This window comes from Leucopleurus acutus (assembly GCF_964270905.1).
Source record: "Leucopleurus acutus genome assembly, chromosome: 18".
Lineage (NCBI taxonomy): Eukaryota > Metazoa > Chordata > Mammalia > Artiodactyla > Delphinidae > Leucopleurus > Leucopleurus acutus.
This window is the reverse complement of record NC_139160.1, coordinates 17,942,745-17,963,177: the sequence shown is the minus strand read 5'-3', so window position 1 is coordinate 17,963,177 and position 20,433 is coordinate 17,942,745. Positions and strand designations below refer to the sequence as shown.

The following is a 20,433-nucleotide window of genomic DNA, read 5'->3' as shown; positions in this document are numbered from 1 at the left end:
CTCTCTGGGAACCAGGGACGCGCGAGGGGCGGGCTCCTGCCGCCCTCCCTGGATGATTGATTGGCCGTGGGGAGGGCCGTCCAGCCACCCCAAAGGGACCTAGGACGGACATGCAATTGGAAACTCCTCTCCCTGCTCCATAGCGCGCCCTACCCACGTGGCATTACTGAGGTGGTGTTTGCAGGGAACAAAGGGCCTCGGAGGAGAGACTCGTTTTACTCCAGAAACGCCCCCACCATCCCCCCATTTATCTACCGGTCGAAAAGCCCCTAAGGCCCGGGAATAGAGAAACTGAACCAAGATCAGAAGGAAGGAGGGAGTGAGGCACAGGGCCCAGGTAATGGAAGGAAGGAAGCGGTACCTCGGGGAAGCAGGCTGTCAAGATTGGAAGGGACCTAAGACAGCAAAAGACCCATTTTTTTTTTCTTGTTATAAATGAGTAAAGCGAGGCTGGGAGTGGAGATGCTTCCTGGTGCTTCATGCAGCCTAACATCTATTGAGACCACAGTCATCTTTATAAAGTACTGTACAGCTTTCTGGAAACTCCCTGGCTCTACAGTATAAAGTCCCAACTTCTTGGCATAACTTTCCAAGCAATTTTGTTTAAACTTTCCCCATTTAAATAGGAAAACACAGCATTTTCTCAGCTAAAAGAAGCCTACTTTTCCTCATCTTCCAGCGCTTGTGCAGTACTACTGGAGGCTCTGGCTGCAGAGAATTCCTGTTTTCCTTGACTGCTCAATTTTCTTTAGATTACTTACTTTTTCCCTCAGTTGCTTTACTCCTCTTTATGTTTGTTCGTTCTTTTGCCTCAACCTGAAATGCCTTGAGTCAGCACCCTCTCCTCCCATAAAGAAAACCAGAACCAGACAGTAGTTAAGGCAGTAAAAACAGATTTTAATCAAAAACTATTGCAATAGGGGAACTGAGCCCAGTTGTATACTGAGGTTTCTTTTCCCCTATTGCAATAGTTCCTGAATAAACTCTGTTCTTACTGCTTTAACCACTGTTGAGCCCTTGTTATCTTTAACAACACGCCAAGGTACACGTCAGTCTCCTACTCATCTTTCAAAATCCAGGTCAAATACCACCTACTCTTGTCTTCCTACCCTGCATCCTCCTCCTGATTCAACAGCATCGGCAACTGAAGTTCATTCAGATGGTGTCAGATGTAACTCCTTCCCTGATTTCCAGGACCTTGTACATATTCTGATACATAAATCTCACATTGCTCAAAAATGTACTGTTCACTTCCTCTAAGTAAATTATCTATCCCTATCTTCTTCCCTAGATTATAAACTCTTTAAAACAAGACTCCTGGGCTTATTTCTGTGCCCTCAGTAGCCACTGAATGAGGAGGGTCCATGTGGTAGGCCCTCAACATCCACAGAGTGAAGGTCCACGTGATAGACCCTTAATATCCACTGAACGAAGTGGCTTGACCAAGGTAGCGGTTCAGTGAATTTACTAAAAGAGGCCTACTTTTCTCAAAACACTGAAGTCAGTTTCTTTAGGTATCAACCTGATCAAAATTACTTCAATAAAACATGTTTGAGAAAAAATGGGGGTTTGCATCATCGAACACTTCCTGAGCACTCACTGCTTATCGTGTGCCTGATGCTGTATTTGCAGCATCTTGGAGGATGAAAAGTTGAATAAGACATGGTTGCTGATCTCAAGGAAGGTGTAGTCTGGTTATTCCAGTCCAGGGTGAAAAGTGTGATACAGAATGCTTAAGTGAACACATATGGGGGACCACGAATTATACAGGGGGTTAGGAAAAATACTTCCTGGGAAGGTGAATTTCATGGACAAGTGGTAGTTAGATGAAAAAGGGAGGGAAGACTCTTCCAGAAGAGAGAGCAGTGTGTTCAAAGATAGGGAAGCCTGAAACAGTGTTATTTAAGAAAAGCAAGTAACACCTGACTGGCTGGACTTGATTACCTCATTTACATCTGGAACAAAGGAAACCTAATTAGGTTAACGTTAATGTACTTGAAAGAATTAGCCATTTATTAGTATCATTTATTGGATTGAGTAACTTTCCATTAGACAAATCCTAGGCTCTTCACCTAAAATCGACCTGTGCACTAGTGCTGGGTGATTTCTTTTTTTTTTTTTTACTTTTTTTTTTCCAGCTCCAGAAGCTCTCTATAATTGTTATCTGAAAACAGCAAAATTAGTTGTTCCAAAGAAGATTATTTTAGAGCTCTCTAACCTTTTTCTACAGGGCAAAAGGCTGTCAATTTACAAGTAGTACTTTAAGAAGAAACTGGGCTCTATCTCCAAGGCGCGCGAGGACGAGGACTCTTCCTCCTGGCTTTCACGCTAATACAGGACCATGCTGGTAAAAAGCATCTGTCAAGAACCTAGGGAAACACAGTTAACAAAAGGGTTAAGGTGGGTGGGACATAGAACAATTCTAATCACTCTTAGAGGCTTCAGAAGTTCATTTCAAAAGCTAATCTCTCAGTAAATGGAAAATTAGAACATCATCTTTTGTTTGCTCCCTTTTCTTCCACTGTGCTCTTCTCCTGTAGGTGTCATTTGGGGCAGGTGTGGGTCAGCCAATCCAGCCCCACTTCCTTCAGCTGGACTTGATTGAGTGCACCTCTTACACAATTTTCTTTGCCAAGAAAATCTTCTGAAGGTCCCCCTAGGCGGACACTTGTTTTTCGTGCGTCACTAGAAAGTTCTTGACAGTCAGCAAGCAAAAATAAAAGGGATTTCAGTTACTTCCTCAAAGACTTGAATGTTATTTCTCCTAAGAGAATGAAAACAGCTGGGAGCACTCAGATTATCTCCACCTTTTCTTCTCTGCCCCTCCCTCTTCTCATGGCTGGTCAAGATTGAGAGAGATAAGCCAGGGGACCACCAACTCTTACAATGGCTAAATAGGGAATATTTAGGTCACTATATAAGATTGTTTACCTGTGTATGTAATTCATAGTCAGGAAATCTGTCTGACATTCTCAAAAACATCATTATTTCTGAGAATTGAGAATGACATAACTTTTAGGGTTTTGCAAATGTAATAAAATATAGAATCTATCTAGAGGGAGATTCCACCATGATTTTCAATTAGCTTAACCAAACAGGTAAACATGATCAGTCACAATAAGTTTTACAACCTCAATCCTTATTGATCAAACTACTTTGGGGATAATTTCTGCTCTTATAGTTGGGATAAATAAACATGGCATAAAACAGGGCAGGGCAGGGGGAAGCTTGAGAGAAGTGATAATGGAGACTAGGAAAAGAATTTTAATTCTAATTCCTTTTTTCCCTCACCCCAAGAACCAGATGAATTCCCTTTGCTCACCAAGAAACCACATTAAATAAACAAACAAGCATCTTAGCCCTGGCTAAAGTAAACTACTCTGCTGATTCATATCTTCACCTGCACTGAGGCAGAAGCTATGCTGAACAGGTGGTATAAAAAGATAAACCTGGGGTGGGATAGGGAGGGTGGGAGGGAGACGCAAGAGGGAGGAGATATGGGGATATATGTATAGCTGATTCACTTTTTTATAAAGCAGAAACTAACACACCATTGTAACGCAATTATACTTCTATAAAGATGTTAAAAAAATAAATAAACAATAAAAAGATAAACCTACTTTGCTCCCTGGACCAGACATGAGACTGCTCCTCTCATAGTATCAATATCACTCCCACATAAGATCACCTTTATGTGTAAAAGTGATCCAATACACTCCGTTTAGAATTGCTTCCTTGCCCTTTGTCAGATGAAAGAGCTTCTTAAATATGGAATTCAACCAAGGAATCCACTTTATAACAAAGGAGAGGTAGCAGTGGGCACATGGCTGTGGAATCCACTGGACCTATCACTTGGCAAAACACCCAGAAGCTACTGGCCTAATAAGCAATAGAGCAGCCTGTTGAAAGCTTGGCTGAATCGTCATCTTGGGGATGATACCCTATGAGGATAAAGTGCTACCCTCAAGGATGCAGTAATGCTCTAAATCAATCACCATTATATGGTGCTGTATCCCCAGAATACCTGGGAATGAGATCCAAGTGTGGAAGCAGGAGTGTCCCTGTTTACCATCAATTCCAGTGACCCACTTGGGGAATTTCTGCTTTTTCATCCTCACAACTGTAACCACAGGTTTAAAGGTCTTGGTTCTCAGAGGGGGAACATTTCTACCAGGGAACACAGCAGGAATATCCATTGAACTTTAGGCTACACCACCACCCAGGCACTTTGGGCCTCTCGTTTCAAGGACCAGCAGGCAAGAGTAAGATCCTGGTGGGCGTAATTGACTCTTACCATCAAGAGGCAGTAGGGCTACTGTTACACAGTGGAGGCAGGGAAGCATGTGTTTGGGGCACCCAGATAATCAACTTAGACATCTTTTAGTACTGCCTTGTGCAATTTTGATGACAAATGGACAAGAGCGGCAGGTGCAGCCTGAGAAGGGCATGGTAAACAGTAACTGGAACCCATGGGTTTAGAGAGTCTGAGTCACTCCACTGGGTAAATCACCTAAACCTTCAGAGGTGCTAACTGACAGTGAGGAGGGAGAGGATGGTTACTGGTTGCAGCCTCAAGACCAACTGCAGCAGCAGGTTGTAGTTCATCTTACTAACCTTCCTCTTTGTAAGTTTCCCAAGGAAAAATGGCACCCCAGTGTCCTGAAGGAATTGCTCCTTAGATTCGTGTGAAGGAAGTGGATCTGAGTGGCGCAAGGCATCGACCGTCCTGCATGTGATACCACCCTGCCCAGAACACAGCTGCAGCCCTCTTAGGAATCGCTTCAGCTGAAGAGAACTGGTTTGCTGAAAGTCAGCCCCCTTCTGGGAAGCCAGCCTCCCCTGAATGATTGCTGCTCAGTCTTACTTTCTTTTGTTCAATAGGTGTTAATTAGAGTCCCTCCTAATAAACTTTCTATGTGCTAATCATCTCAGAGTCGACTTCCCAGGAAATCTTATCTTTGACAGTCTCTTTAGGGTAGATTGCTGTTTGAAGAAGAAGACACTAAACAAGTAAAATAAATTCATGACTTATACTCTGAAGGAGATGAGCAAGATGCAGTAATAGCAAACACAGGGAAGGTGTACTTGGAGAGGACGTGACATTTAAGCCAAAAATTATACGATAGAAGTCATGGGAAGAGCAGGTAGGAGAGCGTGTCTTAGGAAGAGAAACATCTTGGATAAAGGCTCTTCCCAAAGAGCTTAGCCTGTTGAAGTACCACCCAGAGATCTGTAGTCCTTCTAAAGGATTTTTTTTCAAATGCAATGGGAGGCCTTTAAAGGGTTTTTAAGCAAGAGTGTAAAATGCTGTGATTTGCACTTTTAAAAAATTCTCTCTGATAGTGAGGAAAAAGACGGGATGGGAAGAAACCATTAAGGAGGTCACTGCAACATCAAGAAACATGCCCACCCAAAGTTTGCCCCTTCCCTCCAAACCATGTTCCAGGTGCCCAAGACCCTGGAATTCCCAGTCCACTTCTAGGATCTGCATGGACCTCTTCCCTATATCCATCCCCCCTAAGACAGACTGCACACCCTTAGGGCCATGGGGTGGTCAGGGAGGGACTGTTGTAGGGCTTGGAAGTTGGGTGTCCCCAAGCATATGTGTAAAGCTCCTTGCAGTGTGAGATGAAGCCAGGATTGGAAAAGATGGGAGGTGAACTCTGGGACAGGGACCAGGATGGTACTCCCTCCCTGTGCCAAGTTCCAATATGGAACCCCAAAGATTCCAAGAATACTAAATTCAAGGCTTGGCCATCCAGGTTATTAAAAAGCTGTATTTGTCAAGACACAATAGAATATATTTTATTCAAGTTGTTGGCTTGATTTTTAACTCATAAATTTTTAGACATATGATATGTGGGCCTCCGTTTGTAATTTCGCACTGGGTTCTACAAATGTTAAGGATGGGCCTAAAAGTCACATTCACCTACAAAGAAACAATACACATACAAAGCTGGCTTCTTATTACAAACAATAGATGCCAAAGATAATGAAATAATATCTTCAAAATGATGGGGGAAAATATCTGTTAATCTAGAACTTTCTATCCAGTTAAGCTAGCATTCAAAGGTGAGGATAAAATAAAGACATTTTCAAACCAAGACTAAGAGAATTTCCCACTCACAGACCCTTGCAGAAAGAAGAAAAATAAACCAAGGAGGAAGGATTAGAATGCAAGAATCAATAATGAGCAAAGAAATCAGTAGATACATTGGTAAATCTAAGTAAACACTGACTATAAAAAATTACTAATTTTTAGAGGGTAAACACAGGGTGAAACTAGGATATTACACAGCAATCACATTGAAGACGAAAGGCAAGATTCAGAGTTTAACATTCTAAGGTCCTTATGATGTTGCATATACAGTGTTAAAAAATTTATCTATTACTTTTAATATTTTTAAGGAAAACATCTTAAGCAAATATGCAAAAAAGAAGGAAAAAATGAATAGTTAGGATGGACTAAAAAAAGCAAAATAAGTTTAACCAGTAGTACATATAAAATAATCCTCATTTCAAAATGGAAAATCAGGCACCAATGTATTCTTTGTAAACCTCCTCTAACCGAAACCATTGACTATAAAATACCATCTCTGCCACTATTGTTCCCCAATTATAAAGTATTGTTCAGCTGTTGCTCTTCATTCTTATAAAACTCCATGGAAGATAGATACTAAAATGTTAGGGGGACTCTCATATACTTGGGGCTTTTATACCAGTGAGTCTAGTATCAATAACTATTTGCACAAAACTCTACTCTTTTCTGTGGGCAATACCACAGAAGATCTCGAGGAGACCTTCAAGACAGCAGAGGAGTAAGACGTGGAGATCACCTTCCTCCCCACAAATACATCAGAAATACATCTACATGTGGAACAGCTCCTACACAACACCTACTGAACAGAAGACCTCAGACTTCCCAAAAGGCAAGAAACTCCCCACGTACCTGGGTAGGGCAAAAGAAAAAAGAAAAAACAGAGACAAAAGAATAGGGACGGGACCTGCACCAATGGGAGGGAGCTGTGAAGGAGGAAAGGTTTCCACACACTAGGAAGCCCCTTTGCGGGCGGAGACTGTGGGTAGCTGAGGGGGAAAGCTTCGGAGCCACAGAGGAGAGCACAGCCACAGCAGGGGTGCAGGGGGCAAAGTGGAGAGATTCCCGCACAGAGGATCAGGGCCGACTGGCACTCACCAGCCCAAGAGGCTTGTCTGCTCACCCGCCGGGCTGGGCAGGGGATGGGGGCTGAGGCTCAGGCTTCGGAGGTCAGATCCCAGGGAGAGGACTGGGGTTGGTGGCATGAACACAGCCTGAAGGGGGCTAGTGCGCCACAGCTAGCTGGGAGGGAGTCCAGGAAAAAGTCTGGAGCTGCCTAAGAGATAAGAAACTATTGTTTCGGGGTGCACGAGAAGAGGAGATTCAGAGTACCGTGTAAACGAGCTCCAGAGACTGGCGCAAGCTGCGGCTAACAGCTCAGACCCCAGAGACGGGCATGAAACGCTAACGCTGCTGCTGCAGCCGCCAAGAAGCCTATGTGCGAGCACAGGTCACCATCCACACCTCCCCTCCCGGGAGCCTGTGCAGCCCACGACGGCTAGGGTCCCGTGATCCAGGGACAACTTCCCTGGGAGAACACATGGCGCACCTCAGGCTGGTGCAATGTCACTCTGGCCTCTGCCACTGCAGGTTCGCCCCTCATCCATACCCCTCCCTCCCCACGGCCTGAGTGAGCCAGAGCCCCCTAATCAGCTGCTCCTTTAACCCCGTCCTGTAAAAGCAGGAACAGATGCCCTCAGGCGACCTACATGCAGCCTCGGGGCCAAATGCAAAGCTGAACCCCAGGAGCTGTGCGAACAAAGAAGAGAAAGGGAGATCTCTCCCAGAAGCCTCAGGAGAAGCAGATTAAATCTCCACGATCAACTTGATGTACCCTGCATCTGTGGAATACCTGAACATACAACAAATCATCCCAAATTGAGGTGGTGGACTTTGGGAGCAACTGTAGGCTTGGGGTTTGCTTTCTGCATCTAATTTGTTTCTGGTTTTATGTTTATCTTAGTTTAGTATTTAGAGTTTATTATCACTGGTAGATTTGTTTATTGATTTGGTTGCTCTCTTCCTTCTTTATATATATATATATATATTTCCTTTTTCTCTTTTTGTGAGTGCGTATGTGTATACTTCTTTGTGTGATTTTCTCTGTATAGCTTTGCTTTTACCATTTGTCCTAGAGTTCTGTCTGTCCTTTTTTTTTTCTTTATTACTGTTTTTAGCACTTGGTATCATTGGTGGATTTGTTTTTTGGTTTGGTTGCTCTCTTCTTTCTTTCTTTTTTTCTTTTTTTCTTACTTTTTAATTTTTTTATTTTTAATAATTATTTTTTATTTCTTGTTTTAATAACTTTATTTTATTTTTTTCTGTCTTTATTTCTTTTTTTCTCCCTTTTCTTCTGAGGCATGTGGCTGATAGGCTCTTGGTGCTCTGGCCGGGTGTCAGACCTGTGCCTCTGAGGTGGGAGAGCCGAGTTCAGGACACTGGTCCACTAGAGACCTCCTGGCTCCACGTAATATCAAACAGCAAAAGCTCTCCCAGAGATCTCCATCTCAATGCTAAGACCCAGCTCCACGCAATGACCAGCAAGCTACAGTGCTGGACACCCTATGCCAAACAACTAGCAAGACAGGAACACAACCCCACCCATTAGCAGAGAGACTGCCTAAAATCATAATAACGTCACAGACACCCCAAAACACACCACCAGACGTGGACCTGCCCACCAGAAAGACAAGATCCAGCCTCATCCACCAGAACACAGGCTCTAGTCCCCTCTACCAGGTAGCCTACCCAGCCCATGAACCACCTTAGCCACTGGGGGCAGACACCAAAAACAATGGCAACTATGAAATGCAGCCTGTGAGGAGACCCCAAACACAGTAAGTTAAGCAAAATGAGAAGACAGAGAAACACACAGCAGATGAAGGAGCAAGGTAAAAACCCACCAGTCCAAACAAATGAAGAGGAAATAGGCACTCTACCTGAGAAAGAATTCAGAGTAATGATAGTAAAGATATCCAAAATCTTGGAAATAGAATGGAGAAAATACAAGAAATGTTTAACAAGGACCTAGAAGAACTAAAGAGCAAACAAACAATGATGAACAACACAGTAAATGAAATTAAAAATTCTCTAGAAGGAATCAATAGCAGAATAACTGAGGCAGAAGAACAGATAAGTGACCTGGAAGATAAAATAGTAGAAATAACTACTGCAGAGCAGAACAAAGAAAAAAAATTGAAAAGAATTGAGGACAGTCTCAGAGACCTCTGGAACAACATTAAAGGCACCAACATTTGAATCATAGGGATCCGAGAAGAAGAAGAGAAAAAGAAAGGGACTGAGAAAATATTTGAAGAGATTATAGTTGAAAACTTCCCTAATATGGGAAACGAAATAGTTAATCAAGTCCAGGAAGCACAGAGAGTCCCATACAGGATAAATCCAAGGAGAAACACATCAAGACACATATTACTAAAACTATCAAAAATTAAATACAAAGAAAAAATATTAAAAGCAGCAAGGGAAAAACAACAAATAGCATGCAAGGGAATCCCCATAAGGTTAACAGCTAATCTTTCAGCAGAAACTCTGCAAGCCAGAGGGAGTGGTAGGACATATTTAAAGTGATGAAAGGGAAAAACCTACAACCAAGATTACTCTACCCAGCAAGGACCTCATTCAGATTCGACGGAGAAATTAAAACATTTACAGACAAGCAGAACTAAGAGAATTCAGCACCACTAAACCAGCTTTACAACAAATGCTAAAGGAACTTCTTTAGGCAGGAAACACAAGAGAAGGAAAAGACCTACAATAACAAACCCAAAACAATTAAGAAAATGGTAATAGGTACATACATATCAATAATTACCTTAAATGTAAATGGATTAAATGCTCCCACCAAAAGACATAGACTGGCTGAATGGATACAAAAACAAGACCCTTATATATGCTGTCTACTAGAAACCCACTTCAGACCTAGGGACACATACAGACTAAAAGTGAGGGGATGGAAAAAGATATTCCATGCAAATGGAAATCAAAAGAAAGCTGGAGTAGCAATTCTCATATCAGACAAAATAGACTTTAAAATAAAGACTATTACAAGAGACAAAGAAGGACACTACAAAATAAGCAAGGGATGAATCCAGGAAGAATTAGAAATGAAAAAGGAGAAGTAACAACTGACACTGCAGAAACATAAAGGATCATGGGAGATTACTACAAGCAACTATATGCCAATAAAATGGACAACTTGGAAGAAACGGACAAATTCTTAGAAATGCACAACCTTCCAAGACTGAACCAGGACAAAACAGAAAATATGAACAGACCAATCACAAGCACTGAAATTGAGACTGTGATTAAAAATCTTCCAACAAACAACACCCAGGACCAGATGGCTTCACAGGAGAATTCTATCAAACATTTAAAGAAGAGCTAACACCTATCCTTCTCAAACTCTTCTAAAATATAGTGGAGGGAGGAAAACTCCCAAACTTATTCTACGAGGCCACCATCACACTGATACGAAAACCAGACAAAGATGTCACAAAAAAAGAAAACTATAGGCCAATATCACTGATGAACATAGATGCAAAAATCCTCAATAAAATACTAGCAAACAGAACCCAACAGCACATTAAAAGGATCATACGCCATGATCAAGTGGGGTTTATCCCAGGAATGCAAGGATTCTTCAATATACGCACATCAATCAATGTGATACACCATATTAAAAAATTGAAGGAGAAAAACCATATGATCATCTCAATAGATGCAGAAAAATCTTTTGACAAAATTCAACACCCATTTATGATAAAAAAAAAACCCTCCAGAAAGTAGGCATAGAGGGAACTTACATCAACATAATAAAGGCCATATATGACAAACCCACAGCCAACATTGTCCTCAACGGTGAAAAAATGAAATCATTTCCACTAAGATCAGGAACAAGACAAGGTTGTTCACTCTCACCACTATTATTCAACATAGTTTTAGAAGTTTTAGCCACAGCACTCAGAGAAGGAAAAGAAATAAAAGGAATCTAAATCGGAAAAGAAGAAGTAAAGCTGTCACTGTTTGCAGATGACATGATACTATACGTAGAGAATCCTAAAGATGCCACCAGAAAACTACTAGAGCTAATCAATGAATTTGGTAAAGTTAGCAGGATACAAAATTAATGCACAGATATTGCTTGCATTCCTATACACTAATGATGAAAAATATGAAAGAGAAATTAAGGAAACACTCCCATTTACCACTGCAACAAAAAGAATACAATACCTAGGAATAAATCTACCTAAGGAGACAAAAGACCTGTATGCAGAAAACGATAAGACACTGATGAAAGAAATTAAAGATGATACCAACAGATAGAGAGATATACCATGTTCTTGGATTGGGAGAATTAATGTTGTGAAAATGACTAACTACCCAAAGCGATCTACAGATTCAATGCAATCCCTATCAAACTACCAATGGCATTTTTCACAGACCTAGAACAAAAAATTTCACAGTTTGTATGGAAACACAAAAGACCCTGAATAGCCAAAGCAATCTTGAGAAAGAAAAATGGAGCTGGAGGAATCAGGCTCCCGGATTTCAGACCATACTATGAAGCTACAGTAATCAAGAGAGTATGGTACTGGCACAAAAACAGAAATATAGATCAATGGAACAGGATAGAAAGCCAAGAGATAAACCCATGCACACATGGTCACCTTATTTTTGATAAAGGAGGCAAGAATATACAATGGAGAAAGGCAGCCTCTCCAATAAGTGGTGCTGGGAAAACTGGACAGCTACATGGAAAAGAATGAAATTAGAACACTCCCTAACACCGTACACAAAAATAAACTCAAAATGGATTAAAGACCTAAATGTAAGTCCAGACACTATAAAACTCTTAGAGGAAAACATAGGCAGAACACTCTTTGACATTAATCACAGCAAGATCCTTTTTGACCCACCTCCTAAAGAAATGGAAATAAAACCAAAAATAAACAAATGGGACCTAATGAAACTTAAAAGCTTTTGCACAGCAAAGGAAACCATAAACAAGATGAAAAGACAACCCTCAGAATGGGAGAAAATATTTGCAAATGAAGCAACTGACAAAGGATTGATCTCCAAAATTTACAAGCAGCTCATGCAACTCAATATCAAAAAAACAAACAACCCAATCCAAAAATGGGCAGAAGACCTAAATAGACATTTCTCCAAAGAAGATATACAGATTGCCAACAAACACATGAAAGGATGCTCAACATCACTAATCATTAGAGAAATGCAAATCAAAACTACCTCACAAAAACAAACAAACAAAAAAACAAACAAACAAAAAAAAACTACCTCACACCAGTCAGAATGGCCATCATCAAAAAATCTACAAACAATAAACGTTGGAGAGGGTTGGAAAAAAGGGAACCCTCTTGCACTGTTGGTGGGAATGTAAATTGATACAGCCACTATGGAGAACAGTATGGAGGTTCCTTAAAAATCTAAAACTAGAACTACCATATGACCCAGCAATCCCACTACTGGGCATATACCCTGAGAAAACCATAATTCAGAAAGAGTCATGTACCACAATGTTCATTGCAGCTCTATTTACAATAGCCAGGACATGGAAGCAACATAAGTGTCCATCGATAGATGAATGGATAAAGAAGATGTGGCACATGTATACAATGGAATATTACTCAGCCATAAAAAGAAACGAAATTGACTTATTTGTAGTGAAGTGGATGGACCTAGAGTCTGTCATACAGAGTGAAGTAAGTCAGAAAGAGAAAAACAAATACCGTATGCTAACACATATATATGGAATTTTAAAAAAATATGGTTCTGAAGAACCTAGGGGCAGGACTGGAATAAAGACTCAGATGTAGAGAATGGACTTGAGGACATGGGGAGGGGGAAGGGTAAGCTGGGACGAAGTGAGAGAGAGGCATGGACTTATATACACTACCAAATGTAAAATAGATAGCTAGAGGGAAGCAGCCGCATAGCATAGGGAGATCAGCTTCGTGCTTTGTGACCACCTAGAGGGGTGGGATAGGGAGGGTGGGAGGGAGACGCAAGAGGAAGGCGATATGGAGATATATGTATATGTATAGCTGATTCACTTTGTTATAAAGCAGAAACTAACACACCATTGTAAAGCAATTATACTCCAATAAAGATGTTAGAACAAAACAAAACAAAACAAAACAAAAAACACAGTCTCTCTCATCAGGTAGTTTACAGTCTGTTAAGGAGAAGCAAGCTCTATAAACCCACCTGAAAATAAACCCTACTATAGAAGAGAGCAAATGGTTAAGAGCCTTGGATTGTATAAATGTTACAGTTCAGTGTAAGTAGGATCCTTTCCAACCAGGATGTCTTGGAAGTCTTTGAATATGCGAAATTTGATCTGGGCTTTAAGAGAACTGGGAATAGGCATGAGCAAAAGTGTTAAAATATCGGAAAGTGTTGGAGCCAATAAAAGACATTTTCAAGAAAGAAAGATAAGCGTTGTGTGAAGTACTAAGAGAAATCATTGAATGAATCATAACACTGAAGTCATCAGAAGGAAGAAACAATTTAAAATATTATTTTACACAGATATAAAGAACAAACTAGTAGTTACCAGTGGGGAGAGGGAAAGGGGGTGGGGCAAAATAGGGATAAGGGATTAAGAGGTACAAACTATGTATAAAATATACTGTGTATATAATACATAACCTACAGGGATATGTAGTACAACACAGGGAATACAGCCAATATTTTATAATAGCTATAAATGGAATACAGCCTTTAAAAATTGTGAATCACTATGGTGGACACCTAAAACTTACATGATATAGTACATCAACTATACTTCAATTTTTAAAATATATTATTTTAAAGATAGCACCAACTTAAATTTTTAATTCAATTTTTCTTCTTTTATATTGTTAATTTTTTCCCCAAAGTGTATGTAGCAAATATAAATACAAAATACTGACTTTCTACAAGTTACATACGTGAACTGTTCAGATTTTTCCTACTTCTACACGCAACTTTATTTCTCTAGTTTTTTTTTTAAAAAAGCAGGGGGCCCAAGTCTTGTATACTGCAGAAGAGATTTCCATACTATTGCTTGTGTTTTAAGTTCAGAGTTTTAGGCTCTTGGTCTGTATTATTAAGAGTCATGATATTGATAACATCTAATATTTATTAAACATGTACTGTGCTAAGTGCTTTACATGCTATTTTAGTTAGTGCTAGCTGCCATAACAGATAAATCCCAGAATCTCAGTGGCTTAACAAAATCGAAGTTTATTTCTCACTTACGTAAAGTCCAAAACGAGTGTTTCTAACAGGCATAAAGCTCTCCTCCACACCATGCTTCGGGACCAAGTTTCCTTCCATTTCCTGAAGATCGTTGTCCTGACATCTTTAACAAGTAGCTTCCGGGGAAACTGCAGAAGTTCAAAGAACAAAGATCACAATGGGAGATTTTTGAGAGCTGAGCCTAGGAGTGACATGAATTTCTTTCTCTTACATTCCATTGGCCAGAATTCAGTCTTATGACCACAATTAACTGCAGGTGACGATGTGAAATGTGGTTTAGCTGATTATCCAGGAAAAAAAAGAAATGATTTGGTGAACAGTTTGCGAGTCTCTGCCACACATACATTTTTCCGCATTTAATCCTAACAACCCCGTTGGATGTGTAGTATAATTTATAGCACTTTACAGGTAAGGAAACTGGAATTTGTGAAGTTCCTTACCTCACGGTTAATAAATGACAGAACTCAAATTCAAATCTAGGCAATCTAACTAAAAAACTATATTCCTTATCAAGTTAACTGCAATATGACTGAAATTCTTGTTACTGAAGAAGAATGTTTAGGCTTTTTTTAGTTATAGGAGAGGTATGACAATTTTAGAACTGTAAGTAACCCAAGCCCATCATTTTAGTGATGAAGTAATTGAGATCTAGAGGTAGAAAGTCCTGTTGAAGGCTCAAATCACTGCTGCTCAGGTATCATACAATGTAAAGTACACTTTATAAGAAAATATAATCTTGACAAATTAATAACTTATGTCATACTTTCTAAAAGTTAACTTTCTAAAAGATAACTTTCTAAAAAGATTTAATATAGTTAAATGCAAGCATTTAGATTTGCTGCTTGAAAAGGAAGCACAACACAGAGTAAGCCTGCCACCGTGTGGCGTGAGCCAAACTTAACATCTGTTAAATGTTTTATTCCCATTTATTGTGTTTGCTTCTAGTTTATTTATTAACCAACCTAGATTTGACACTGTCTTTGATACGAAATTCAAACCCAGCTACGGTAAATGCTATAGGTTTAACTACTTTTTAATTTCAAGATACATTTCTTCATCCAACTCCAAAAATAACTGCAATATTTCCGATCCCGCTACAGGGGTGACCAACTTTTAAAAGGTGGCCCAGGCACTTCCACAAGAGGATTACTTACTTCAGTGCTTCACAAACACGGAAACAAATTCAACAATTGGTAGGATTTGTCTCAGTCCACTCAGAAGTGAATCAATGAGCCAGATTAGAAGGCAGAGTTCCCAATCTTACAATAGGGATCTCCAAGGAGTCTTCAGGTATGGATAAAACACCCCTAGGAAGAAGGAGAATCAGAATTTATACAGGAGTCACCATTTCCTAGAGTTTTAGCTTAATATGTTGTAACACGCCAGGCAGACATTTTCCTGCCCTCTCCCTGCATTTATCAAAATAAAAATGGTATCTAAAGTTGTTTAAAAGGCAACAGATCTAGCGGGTGACTAAATGGAAATCCGGTATTGCTGCTGCCTCTAACACTTATTTCAAATGATTAGGGGTGGGGCATTGGTATTCATATCCTGATATAGTTTTTACATGTCCCTCTTTCCTTTCTTAAAGTCTTATTCCTACTTCTTTCTTTTTCTACCACGGCAAACTCTGAAATATCAATTTCACGTATAACTCACCTGATGTGACTGGGGAAAGCAGTTAAAGGGAAGAAAAGTTTTCAGTGTTTGAGGGTTTAAAAAACCCCACATCTTCCCTTTTTCTTTTCTTTTTTTACTTTTTTGGATGGAGGGTTCATGAGAATAAGCCCACGCAATGGTATGTAAATTTGTTATTCCTACCTAATGAGTTAATTGAGATGGGAACGTCAATTTAATCCAGTGACTGTGTGTCAGTATCTCTCTAGGAGAAAAAAAAAAGTGTGTCAACGGAAATCCAAGCTTCTCTACACTCCAGATTTCTCCCCATCTCCTCACCTCCTCCAGCCTCCACATCTTTCCCAAGCATAGGTATGTACCAACCTCAAGAACACCACTTAGGCAATGTTTGCTAGGGGCCAAAAGTATCTGAACAATCCTATGTTGTGTAAACACCCATTCTTTGGGGAATGCTCTGCCTTCCCTCCAGAGCAGCCACTGATCTCCCATCTTATCGATACCTGTGCAGCCACATAAGATTGGCCTGGGGAAGCTGCAGCACTCCCTGTTCTAGAAAGGTCTCCTGCAGATTCTGAAAATCTCTAGGGTCACATAATTTCACCTGTTTTAGTATTATACTTCTTATGGCCTTCTCAATATTTAATAAATTATTTTTAAAAATAGTAACAAAAGATAACCAAGGTAGACTTATATGTACTAACATGGAGAAATCACTGCAACATTGTTAAATGAAATGTTACAGATATCACAATTACATTAAAAAAAGACCTAATCAAACAAAAAAATAATAAAGTATCTGTCTGCTCCAAAATATGTGAGTATATTATAGAAATATCACTGTAAAAATGTACATCAAACTGTGGATCATCTCTAAGGAGGGGAGTAGTGATTTGGACGGTGAGCTTAGGAATTTCACCTTGTAGACTTTTATGTTGTTTGACGCTCATACAGAAAAATATATTCATCACACCTTATATAATGATTTTTAATAAAAGGAAGAGAATTGAAGTAAACACTCTGTTGCTTGCTGCCCAGAGTGACAGTAACTCATCTGGGAAATGTAGTAAAGTCTCAAGTGCTGATCTGAGTTTCTGAGACGTGACCATCCGAGCTCCTTGCTAACCAAGTGTTTTTTTTTTCCTGTCAACTAAAAATACACTATCCAGTTCAGGAAATGTGGCTGACGGAATAGCAGCTGCCGCTGAGGACCTACTTTGCATATTAAAACAACCCTGGAAGATAAATAGCAAAACCTCCCTGTCATCAGTTCCTGTTTTGAGGCACGGCTGGAGCTCATCACACACGTCCGTCTTGGCCTCCATATTATCCTTCCTGCATATTTTCAGGAGACAGTCTCTGGCCACTGTTTCTTTTCCCCCTTAGTGTCAGGAAACTTCCTGCAAATATTGTAGAAGCAGAAGCTGAAGGAGCTTCAGTGCAAAGCTAACACTCTTCAGATCTTTCTTACACTGTTTCAGAAAGCAGATCACCCACTGCTGTTTCCTTTTCATGTGTTTTTTTGAAACGACAAAGATCAGCTGTCAAGATACTATTTATGTTCAGAGTGAGAGAGAGAGAGAGAGAGTAAAAGGAGACAGGCGCAAAGCTTTCCCCCGACTCTGCCATGTTCTCTACTCAGTTATAAAGAGACGGTGTTTCCAATAAAATGGAAACTAGAAGCAGTGAAAAGTTCTGGAAGATGAGCTGTGCTGTAACTGTAAAACACAAGCCAGTTAAAGTGATAATAACTCAAAGTACAATTTGTAATGCAAAATAAAGACATTTAAAAAGAGTCTGCAATACTATATTCTATATCTAATTCTGTTACATGATGTCCTAGTCTCCATATACATGAATAATGTTGACTTCTTCCATTCATATGGCATGCAGATGCATTTTGAAAGGTTTTTAAAAAGATAATGTAAAAATAAAATAATGTGATAGACTGTACAGAGCACTGCTCATAGCTGCTCAGTAAAAACTGCACTGTAACTATAGAATATTAGAGCTGAACAAAATTTAGAGATGACCTAGTCCAACCTTCTTGCTTTACAGATGAGAAAACTGAGGTTCAGAAAGATTAAATAACTTACCCAAGGTAACACAGATAGAAAGTAGCAGATCTGGGGCTAGAATCCAGATCTCCTCGTTCTTCAACCTGCCTTCTTCCTTAATCCATGATGGTGCCTCACTAACCCAGCCTCGCTATCCTGCCCTGTCTCTCATTTGCAAGATAGCAAGCAAGAATTACTGCAGCATTTCCACTGATTTCTTATCTTTGGACTCGATGACCAGGCTACACAAGCAACCAAGTGTGAGCACCTGGGACGTGCCTACTGGCACACACACGCGTGGGCACACACACATACACTGTTAGCTCATGTTAAAGAGATCTTGGAAGAAAGCATGTATGTAAGAAGACAACCCTCTACCATGGAATGCTGGGGAAATGCAGTCGACACTGTTGCCCACCCAACACTATTCCCACTTTCTTCTCACTAAGAATAGTGCAATTGTATTCAGCTATCGAGAGACAGAGACAGTACGCTCAGAGGTGAACCCTGCCTGGTCAAACCAAGTCATTTCATTCTCTCGGACAATGAGATATCAGATAAAATTGACTGGGAGGCTTTGGGGGAATATTTCCTTCCTGATAAAATAAGTACACACACACACATGCATACAAACACATGAGAAGACTGCCACCTTTCCCTTCTTCCTGCTTTTGAATTTGGTTGTGTGAGGATGAGAAGCCTGGTGTTGCTGCACCGAGGAAAGGAAACATCACCCACAAGTTGATGCCAACGCAGAAATGTGGAAAGAGACTGGCTCCTGGATGACACTGCTGAGCTGCTGAACCAACCTGGGACCTCCTCCCTCCTTACCCACGGTCGAGTGAGATCATAAGAAAACCTAGCTCAGCCACTTGCAGCTGAAAGCAGAGTTACTTTGCCTCTCTGAACCTCAGCTTTTTCTTAATAAAATGGTGATAACGATACCTCCCTGGCACAGTGGTCAAGAGGAGGAAATGAGATCATTAAACGCCTAACATAAAGAACCCAGTAAATGGTGCCTACCAGTACCGTTACCGTTATCATCATTACATCAAAACCCTCAACAGTGGGAACGCTTCCTCTATTCCCCAATCTCTGCGGCACCTGGAAGCTTTTCCCCACAACAGTGTCTGGGGACGGTACATCCAGCTACCACCTCCTCTCTGAAGGCTGAGGAACTCAAAGCATGGGTGCTTTGAGCCTGGGAACTGGAGGGCTGGACAGTCTGTAAAAGAAAAAAGGAAAAATCCAACTTGTAAAATCAAGGCGTAACTCGTAGTGCAACATGATGACATATTGTCAGATCTGAGCAAGCCGTAAAGCGTTCATTTCTTCCGTCCTAGAAATACCAACTCTGGCAATTCAGCCAATGGAAATAATCCAAATGAAGAGAAAAACTTTATTCACAAAATCTTTAATTCAGCATTATTTTAGAATCATAGTATTTCTCCTTGATGTAATATAGTTATAAAGCCAACACAAAAGTTTTTAGTGGAGACTATGTAGGGGTAAGGCTGTGTAATTTTCTATATAGACTTAAATGAAATAAATCAGAATACAGACGGGTATGTACACTCTGGTTACACCCACGTGGAACAGCTATAATTAGGCCGGACTATAACTGGCAAACCGATTATTAAGTGCAACGGAACACAAGAAATAAGGGGGCTGTGGATTGTTGAAGAAACTCTGGCCAAAAAAGGGAGGAAAGATGAGAAAATATGAGTGATAGTAGTGGGGCACACAAAGGGCATTTGTCTTCTCTCCACTAAGGCCATTAGACGGATTTCAAAATAATCCAGGCGGCTGAGCCCAGAGCTGAAGGCGCGGGCAGCAGAGATGCAGATGTGGGCCCACAGCTGTGCTCTGGGAAGGCCTCCCATCAGGAGTCCCAGGCCTAGGACACTCCACGTAGGCACTGGGGAAGATGTACCAGGAAGTCAGCCCAGCTCTTCAGACGCTGTGAGGCAGGCACAGAGCATCCCAAACCCAGGATTTAGGGAACACAGGGAAGCAGCTTCCACAGGCCATTTGCAGAATAAATATTTCTTGTAGAATGTTTCCTATTGATTCACCCTCTGTTAGGAGAGCCTCATGTGTAGTTAAAGTACTAGAAAAGCATAGGCAGACAGAGTTCTGTGTTCTGGGAAGATCTGTGGAGGGCAATATATCAGCAATATTCCATGAAACCAATTGCCTAGGAAAAGCATGGAAAGGCACAGAGCTATCACAGATATATCTCTTTAAAAGGTATATGAAAAAATAAAATAAAAATATTTATATATTATAAATATCTTTGCAATTAGTGTCTACTGTACCTTATGCCTGATTTAGATCTTCATACACAAAAATTCCCACCCA

At 40.5% G+C, this 20,433-nt stretch overlaps 1 long non-coding RNA gene across 1 annotated transcript; it reads right to left on the bottom strand.

Moving 5' to 3' along the window:
- Positions 1 to 1,972: 1,972 nt before the first annotated feature.
- On the bottom strand, positions 1,973 to 17,519 carry LOC309974515. The gene is made up of 4 exons (XR_014326887.1): positions 16,202 to 17,519; positions 15,535 to 15,687; positions 14,381 to 14,508; positions 1,973 to 2,369 (listed from the first exon to the last, which is right to left on the bottom strand). It is a non-coding gene; the product is annotated as an uncharacterized lncRNA (long non-coding RNA).
- Between the last annotated feature and the right edge of the window lie 2,914 nt (positions 17,520 to 20,433).